The sequence below is a fragment of the Engraulis encrasicolus genome, chromosome 1 (assembly GCF_034702125.1).
Source record: "Engraulis encrasicolus isolate BLACKSEA-1 chromosome 1, IST_EnEncr_1.0, whole genome shotgun sequence".
Classification (NCBI taxonomy): domain Eukaryota; kingdom Metazoa; phylum Chordata; class Actinopteri; order Clupeiformes; family Engraulidae; genus Engraulis; species Engraulis encrasicolus.
In genome coordinates, this window is record NC_085857.1 from 27,135,687 (window position 1) to 27,142,945 (window position 7,259).

Here is a 7,259-nt window from a genome sequence, read left to right on the forward strand (position 1 = left end):
TTGCATTGCAAATAACAAAGTAGCTAACATGGTTAGCAACTGTGGTTTTGAGTTTGAGTTGTATCAAGTGGACGTAGAAGTACTCTTACGGATGCAATTACAACAATAGTGGTATCATGATATTACCTGGTTACATTGTTGTAATATCATGCGACTCGTGTTGTAATTACATCTGCAAGACTACTTCTACTTCTACTTAATACAACTATGCATCCAAACCCTCACAGTTGCCTGCCCAAACACCAGAGGTGTCCAAAGTAAAAGTGAAAGTACAGTCATGGTATAAGTGCAACGCTAGCTAGCACATGATATTACATCACAGTACACCATTTACTCCATTGTCCCTAATGAGGTACATGTAGATAGACTGTGTTGTTGTTGATACTGAGAACACTGAAAACCTTAACGAGAACGCACCACAAACTTGATCCAACCAGCGCAGAGTCAGCTGAGAGTAAGACAAGTACACATGTCTACTGGTTACTCAGATAAGTGACCTGTGAGAGAGAGGGTCCGAGGCACTCTGAAGTCCGCATTAAAAGTCCTTTATTATTACATGGACACCATTGCTAGCCGACGCGTTTTGGTCGTGTGCGACCTTCTTCAGGGCTAATAGGGCTTTCTTTTTTAATTTAACTTTTACTTTTGACACCTCTACCAAACACCCCCTACCCAAACCAACCCACCTGGCTACAGGCACCCCCATTGCCACCCCCATGACCTGCGACCCCTACCTCAGTATTCCACCTGAACCGCCACCCTACAACCTCAACAGTTGCCTGCCTAGCCCCCTCAGCCAACCCAAATCCACCTGCCCATAGCATACCCAAACCCCACCGAGTTACCTACCTTGCTCCCTCATCCAGCCCAAATCCACCATGACACCCCCCCCCCATACACACACACACACACACACACACACACACACACACACACACACACACACACACACACACACACACACACACACACACACACACACACACACACACACACACACACACACACACCACAACTTGCTGCTTAGTCTCATTAGCCCTCTCCAAGTCCTCCCCAGAGTGTGTGTGTGTGTCTGTGTACATGAGATGCACTTACACTAGTAGCAATGCATCCAGGGAGGAGCACATTTACACTTCCCTCCACAACACCATTTCAATGCCTTGTCTGTTTATGTTGATGTCGGTGCGGTGTGCAGGTCTTGGACTATATATACCTGACTACGCCACTTCGGCCCTTGTTCAAGCGTCCACACACTTTGGACCCTGGTTCAACCCCTTTTCCAGAGTATGGGTGAATGGCAAGTTTTTGGACTGTGTACTACTTGACCACACACTACGGCATGCCTAACGCTATCCCCAACCTTGAACTCTGACCTTTCAACCTTTGGCATTTCACTTCCTCCACTCACATCCTCCCAAAGACAACAAAGTGGGTCCATTCCATTGTTCAAGCTCCTGTCCTCCGTTGTGCAGAACAGAAGTTTCAATTCAATGTCTCGCAAAAAAAGTGCCATTTAAATACCATTTTCTCATTGGCAATCGGGATGTTGAATGCGGAAAAGTTCCCCCAAAAAGTTGTTGTGTTTTCTCCACAGAGAGCAGGGTCGTCGTTAGCGAATTCTGAGAACACCACAAGGACAAAAGTCGAGAGTTTGGATAATGGAATGTACACATTCTGTTGTCATGTGATAACTTTGCTTCCTTCGAGCTCAGGTGCTACAACACTGTACCAATGACTGGCCTCATCCTCTGCGTCACCCCCTCAGCCTCTCACCCCCCTCATCCCTCACCCTCAAAACGCCAGGAGAAGCCACAGACCGACCGACTTGCCTTTGGACACCAAAAAACAAACAAACAAACAAAAAAAAAAAAACAGGAAATACAAACCAAAAATAAATAAACAAGCAAACCAAAAAAAATGTCAGACAACAAAATGGCCAAACAACAACAACAGTTTCCTGCTGATAGCCGTCTTATTCTGCCTGTCTGTTTGACGGGGCAGTCCAACAACCAATGACAAGACAATGAAACTATAGGATGTTGAGAAGTGCCCTTGTTGACAAGTCCCCTAGCTTTTGCCATTTTGCGGCCAAAGAAAAGGAGGGACTACGGGATAAGAGACACAGACACAAGCTATCATCCTCCTGGCCTTCCTTCTCTCACATGTTTCTTCTTGGAGGAAAACAGCCTCAAGCAAACTCGCCTTCGGTGGCCACTCGCCTCGGAAAAAAGGCAAGATGGAAGGTGCTGCAGTGCTGTGACAACACAAACAAAGCAAAAGGGTTGTCACAAAACAAAGAAACAGACAGACAAACAAATAAAAGGCCTGGCTGTGCCGAGTGTGTTTTTACAAAAAAAAAGTGTTTTATTAACGTGATGATTTTCAGATTTGTATTATTTCGGGCCGAAACCGAGTGGAGGGGACTCATTAGGACATCGATGATGATGATGTTGATGATGATGATGATGATGATGATGATGATGATGAATACGAAGATGAGGACAAATACTGCTGTGAAATCTTTTGGACTCTATATTGGCCTGGATGGGGTTTTACTTGGGGTACTGTGCTGATGTGTGTGTGAACGTGTGCGTGTGTGTGTGCGTGCGTGCGTGCTGCGTGCTCTGATTTTTTTTTTCAAGAGGATATGACGTGCTTATCCACACTGTGTGTGCTTGTGTGTGGGCGTGTGTGTGTGTGTGTCTGCGCCTGTGTGCATGTGTCTTTGTGTGTGTGTGTGCATGAGTCCGTATGTGTGTTCTGGCTGATGTTTGTTTGTGTGTGATTTTCATACAACTGAAAACTTTCTACGTCTGCCTCACGTTTGAAAATAAACTGTTTAACCTAACTACTGATCAGTTCTTTTTTGGATTATGGCTTCCCCCCAAAAAAAACATATTAAAGCTTAATCATGAAAGTCTCCACAAATGCAGGGCCGGCCCAAGCCTTTATGGGGCCCTAAGCAAAACGTCCAGGGGCCCCATACTACCACCTACTCAGCATTAGATGCTTCATAAACTTAATTTACTTGCACGAGTGAGGGCTAGGAGCTAAGGACATGGGTAGGCTGTCTGTAGATCATGTACCCATCATGCACTGTACTTCTTGAAGCAAAATTGCTCAAACAGAAAGACATTTATCTGCTTTTTGGTACTCATGGGGGCCTCTAGTGGCATGGGGGCCCCAAGCCATCTCATAGTTCGCTTATGCTTCGGTCCGGCCCTGCACAAATGGGAAATAAAGTGTCTAATAAATACGATTTAGTTCGACATTCACTACAGTCTTGCCATTATGCGATATTTAGAAAATACATTATCAGCCTTCATTTAATCAACATATCCACAACTTGGAGAAATGACGTTAAAAAGGTAGTAAATACATTGCATTTATCCATCTCTTTCCCTTTTGATCAGTTGTGTTTTTTTACAGAGCCTAATTTATTCGTTTGTAATTGTACAATTATAAAAAAGAGGAAATAGCCCGTAAATATAAATACAGTAATAAGAAGAGGAAATTACGTTTCATGATGTGTCATTTAGCTTTGACACCCACCGCACGTTTTAAAACAAGCTGACTTTTCTTGGTACATTGGAATTTATGTTTTTAATCACTTAATTAGAGGAAATAGGACTACCATCCACAAGAAAAATAATGTTTTAAATACATAGTCTTTATAGAAGGAAATGTTTTGCCATTTGCTTTGACACTCACTCACCCACCACACCTCTGGTCCCTTTTCTGAATACTGTTTTTTATTTTATTTTATTTTTTAATTTTTAATATTTTTTTTAATTATTAGTTTACAATCATAATCGTAAAAAGGGGAAATAACCTCTAGTAGTAAATGCAGCAATGTGAAAGAGAATTAGGAAACGCCATTTGCTCCGACACCAACCAAAACCACCCACCCCTGCAATCTTGACACCTATGAGGGGAGCCTCTCTCTCTCTCACTCTCTCTCTCTCTCTCTCTCTCTCTCTCTCTCTCTCTCTCTCTCTCTCTCTCTGCAGGCCATTTGGAGGTGCCACTAATCTCACTAAAGGAGCGAGGTGTGGGTGTTAATGGAACAAGCTGCTTTTATGTGTGTGTGTGTGTGTGTGTGTGTGTGTGTGTGTGTGTGTGTGTGTGTGTGTGTGTGTGTGTGTGTGTGTGTGTGTGTGTGTGTGTGTGTGTGTGTGTGTGTGTGTGTGTGTGTGTGTGTGTGTGTGTGTTTTCGCACATAAGATGGGGAGAGGGTTGTATACATTGGTGACTTAATACAGTTTTTTATATAGCCTAAACGAATTTGTAACACCCCTGATTTAGGCTATGGTAGTATCATGCTGATGTAGGCCTATCATTTATACATTTTTTTTCTCTCGTTGAGAAACTTAATTAAAGGAAACAGCACTTATTTTTTAAGGAAAGGAATCATAGATTCGATTACAGTATCTAAAACAAAAAACATACATTAAACATAATGCAGAAAACGTTATTCACAAATAGGAGTGCTGCGTGAAGTATAGGCCTACTGCAAATCTCCTTATCCAAAGCACATGTAGGCTACCTTTTCACGCTTCACTTAAAACATTTGCCATGAACGTGGTATTGAGGGAGGAGGAGTAGGCTAAGGGAGAGGAGGAGAATAATGAACTCGCAAACATATGGTAAACGCTGTTTTATGTAGTGTTTATGTTGTTTTAACGCACTGTTTATGTTCGCCCGCAGTCTGCGTGCCCGACAAAAGGTGACAACAGCCGACACGCACGCTCCTCTTCATACTTTTTTTTGTGTGCGGCCGCGTGAGGTCTATTGTAGCTTGTGGCAACGACGCCACCTGCAGGCGAAACGGAGAAATGATGACACCAGCTGAACTCCCAGGAACAGCCTTCCCCAGAAACTTTGGTTACTAGAAGTGTAAATAAGTAAAGGCCTAATTTAAAAAATATATAGAGTAAGCCTAAGAGTTATTATTCATTAGCTGGTTGTAATGGTGGTCTCATTGAAAAAAAGGAAAATGAATGAAGATAAATAGGGTACAAAGCAGCTGATCCTGTGGTTTTAAGTTATTTTTTTTAATTAAATGTATTATTATTGCAGTCAACCAAAAAAACGTAACAAATAACTTTAAGGATTTCCGGGTGATCTAAGATGGCCTATTCCATTTGTGGTATAGCCCATTGTGGTCTCGCAGATAAAAATAGAAAGGGTACATGAATAAAGCTACATTTTCAAACGAACACAAAGCAGTTCATCCTGTGGCTTCAAGTCATTTATTACATTATTGTTATACAGCCAACCAAACAGCGTGGGCCTACATTCAAGTAAGCGATACCCCCCCTCTCTGTCTCTACCACAGCTGCTGTGCGGGTTTCGAGGGTCTGTGAAAAGTGCTCGCTTCAGGTAAAAATGTTAACTACGCCCTAAGATAGCAAACAAAAAAGAGAAAACCCAAATACTGCACTTCATGCGCTGTCAAGAATACAAATGAAGGTTGAATTGAGCCCCGACAAGCGCAGAATGGAAATAGGCTATGGGGCAACCCATGCTGATATTTGAGGTCCTTACTGTAGCACATTATCTCATACATAACTGTCATTCAATGTGCTTGAGAGAGAAGAGACATAAGAGAGAAGAAAAAACATTCAAGAAAGTAAACACTATAGAGACTAAATTTCACCAAAGGCAGATGAAAATAAAGGTGTTTAATTTCTCCTTAAAGGTGCACTGTGTTAGCCTAGAAATCTAGACGCCCCTAGCGACCGCTAGCACTGTGTAGGATGTGGCCAGAGTAGGTATTGCAACGCTGCTCACTGAAACTGTGCTGTCTACAGCCACGTTGGGTGTTCATGAATATTTACTAAATAATTGACAAATATTTACTAATATGACCAAAGTACAGTACGTTTTGCAACTAATGTCAATTTCTGGACATTCAAAATGGCGGACCATGGAGAAGATCCCCCTTTTCATGTATGAAAAGTGCAATTTTTCCCAGTCATAATGAATACTTAGAATTTGGAGGTGGTGGTAAGTATTCATGAAAAAGGTAACATTTGTGAATGGGCAGCATGAATTCTGGAAATTAACTACAAAAATATTACAAGGTGCACCTTTAAAACAGGGTACAGTAGGCTGTAGGAGCAGTTATGCCACAAGGGTATGGGCCACTGAGACTTGCCTATAGAGCAGGGCTGTCAAACTCATTTAGCTTCAGTGGACACATACAGCCAATTTGATCTGAAGTGCCGGACCAGTAACGTTAAGCTATCATGAAATATTGCCGCTCTCTGCTTCATGTTGGCATTGTATTGCAAGTCAATTGCCTTGAGGTGCTCTAATCTACTCTACTTGTCTCCATCATGTCAGTGAAGTGTCCAATGTTGTAAATGTCATGTTTTGTTTATGTCCTTATCATAGTGCTCATGTTCCATTTTTGCCCCTATGTGATTCGAATCTATATTTTGGTTATTTATTTTAAAAATCAAGTCATGACAAGGAACGGGCAAAAAAATAGCATTTTGACAAGATATATTTTTTCATTGTGAAGTCTGTGGCTGAATTAGACCATCTCGCTGGGTGCATCAGGACCCCCGGCCTTGTGATTGACACCCCTGGAGTAGTACAGTGTCAATTTCTCCTAGTTGGAGGGTCGCTACATTTACATGAGACATTCAATTCAGAATGAATTAATTCTGCTTTGAAAACGCCATGTAAACACTTCAAAATTCGGAATTTAAAAAAAGATCAAAGTAAACTCGACGGAACTATTTAATTAAAAACACAATGTAAATGTAGCCTGTGTGTCTTTTTTAGAGCTGGGTCCCGAGGCTTGATACCATACCATACAACTTACTGTAACATCCGTGAGGACACACACACACTCACAACAAAGGGATCAGTTGTCCCTCCCGGGCCCAGGGACAGAGGGAGCCCAAAATGATGTCCTACTTACATTATATGTATTGGATGGAGGGCCCTTTCAAGTGGCTTTGCCCCGGGCCCGGCAAAAGTTGTCAGCGGCCCTGGTGGTATATTAGGCGGGCTCATCTCCGAACCCAAATGAGCAAGGAGGAAGTTCACTGCGAGGAGAGCAGAGTATTGGGTGGCAAGGCAGGCAGGCAGGCAGGCAAGACAAGACGATAAGGAAGGCCAAGGTTGGGTTAATGTTACCTGCTTTGAGTGTGTGTGTGTGTGTGTGTGTGCGTGCATACAGTATACGTGTGTATACGTTTGCCTGTAGTCTGCCAAAAAAATATCTCTTCTCTTCTCAATGAAAG

At 42.5% G+C, this 7,259-nt stretch overlaps 1 protein-coding gene across 1 annotated transcript in view; it reads left to right on the forward strand.

Moving 5' to 3' along the window:
• The window catches only part of meis1a (Meis homeobox 1 a), a 98,051-nt gene extending 95,180 nt beyond the window's left edge, over positions 1–2,871 (forward strand). Inside the window, exon 13 of the mRNA XM_063199406.1 lies at positions 1–2,871. This exon is cut by the window's left edge and continues 866 nt beyond it. The gene's annotated coding sequence lies outside the window, so the exon portion shown is untranslated.
• The last annotated feature ends 4,388 nt before the right edge of the window (positions 2,872–7,259 follow it).